The 1,780-nt window shown below is 44.3% G+C and overlaps 1 protein-coding gene across 1 annotated transcript in view; it reads left to right on the forward strand.

Moving 5' to 3' along the window:
* The first annotated feature begins 1,222 nt into the window (after positions 1 to 1,222).
* The window catches only part of LOC106874401 (mitochondrial glutamate carrier 1), an 81,828-nt gene continuing 81,270 nt past the window's right edge, over positions 1,223 to 1,780 (forward strand). The window contains exon 1 of the mRNA XM_052971170.1: positions 1,223 to 1,355. The gene's annotated coding sequence lies outside the window, so the exon portion shown is untranslated. The remainder of the gene's footprint in view (positions 1,356 to 1,780) is intronic.

Genomic DNA, 1,780 nt, shown 5'->3' on the forward strand with positions numbered 1-1,780 from the left:
TCCAAATTCACCAGCGCCCCGCCTTTGCCAGAAATTTTCCCAACAGTCTCTCTGGCGTAGCGAATGAGATGAAGGTTGTCGAATATCGTCCTTCCTAGGATGGCACATGTCTGCGCCTCTCCTACCAGGTCTCCAACGATAATCCTCATTCTCCTCGCTAACATCTTGGCCAAAATCTTTAACTCTGTGTTTAGCAGAGTTATGGGCCTAAAATTACTTACGTTATCCCCCTTGCTCGGGTCCTTTCTGATCAGTGTCACCATTCCTCAGCTCACAGATTTGGGAATTCTCCCATTCTGATGCCAATTCACGTAAACACTGGCCAGTATGTTCCCGAACAAGTCTGGCGTACATTTATAAAATTCGTAAGGTAGACCATCCAATCCCGGCGACTTGTCCCCGGAGCACTCGGAAAGTACCTCTGTGACCTCCTCAGTCATGATCGGCCATTCACAGCGCTCATCATCTCGCGCCGAAAGATGCGAGCCGCCGGCCAGGAAATCTCGTAGGGCAACCCCATGGTCCAACGTCCTGCCCCCTCCGAACAACGCAGCAAAGTGCTCATGAACGACCTTACACAATTCCTCTTGTCCTTCGATTTCCTGTCCAAGCCCACGCGGCAACGTTGATACTTTCGCAACCCAATGCACGTACCTTAGTCCGAACTCTGCATCCTTCGTGTTTCGTATTGAGGTGTCGGTCTAAGGCCGATCTCGCCACCAAAACTTGGGATGCAGAACCCACCCTCAGTGCCTCTTCTAATGCCTTAACTAAGCCCCTTTCTACTCTATTCTCTAAACGTAACTATTTACTAAATCTAATTGACTCAGTGCCGGTTAGTGCCCTCATAACTTAATCTGGCTACGGTGAGCTTTGCAATCCAGTAAGGATTTATTCAACCTCCAATAGCCAAATCCTTGTCTATGAATCTTATCTATATGCAACCTACACGTCACTAATTTGTGATCCGTGTATGGTACATAGACTTATCTCTCGCATTAACTATGATCCTACCGACAGGCATGATTGGCACGAAATTAGAAATGTGTTCCCTTATATAAGGGGTGAACCGGAAGTCCCTGATTTCCACGTCATTCGGAAGTTAATTGGAAGCTTCTAGAATGTTCGAGCATTTTCGAGGTCGAGGGAGATTACTCTCGTTAGATCCCTTTTTCGTTTTGCTTTCCCGCTTGACCGCCAGGGGTCACTACAGTGTCATACCACCACGTGGTACGTCTGAGACTTGCCGAAGGTGCCACGCTGCGAGACTAAACCCGGGACCACTTGGTTGGGTAGCAAACTTCTTATGACACAGTCACGCTTGTGCCTATCCTAAACGGAATAAATATAACAAGGTATATAAAATTATAGTTTAACTTCAAGTCACCAAAACAAAAACAAAAAAAACAAAAAAAAATTTAACAGGTGTAAAAAAAAATGTGTAGAAAATTAATATGGAAACAAAAATTTGCGCAAATGAACGGGTGGTAGGTGGGAGGGCATTTTCGGAAAATTCACAAGATCTGATTTTTCCCTCATAACTTTCAGGAAAATGGATATATATTAATGAAATTTTATAAAAATACCGTTCAAACGGCATAGATTACGATTATAAAGAAATTTGAGGGGAAAACGCTTTCCGAAGGGGTGGGGGAGAGGACTGTCGGAAAATTCACACGATTCGCTTTTTTCTTTATCATCGTAATCTATGCCGTTCGAAAGGCAATGGGAGAAGTTTACTTGAAATCTATCCTTCGTTTCATTTTCGATATCGTCACAT

Source organism: Octopus bimaculoides, chromosome 10 (genome assembly GCF_001194135.2).
Source record: "Octopus bimaculoides isolate UCB-OBI-ISO-001 chromosome 10, ASM119413v2, whole genome shotgun sequence".
NCBI classification, from domain to species: domain Eukaryota; kingdom Metazoa; phylum Mollusca; class Cephalopoda; order Octopoda; family Octopodidae; genus Octopus; species Octopus bimaculoides.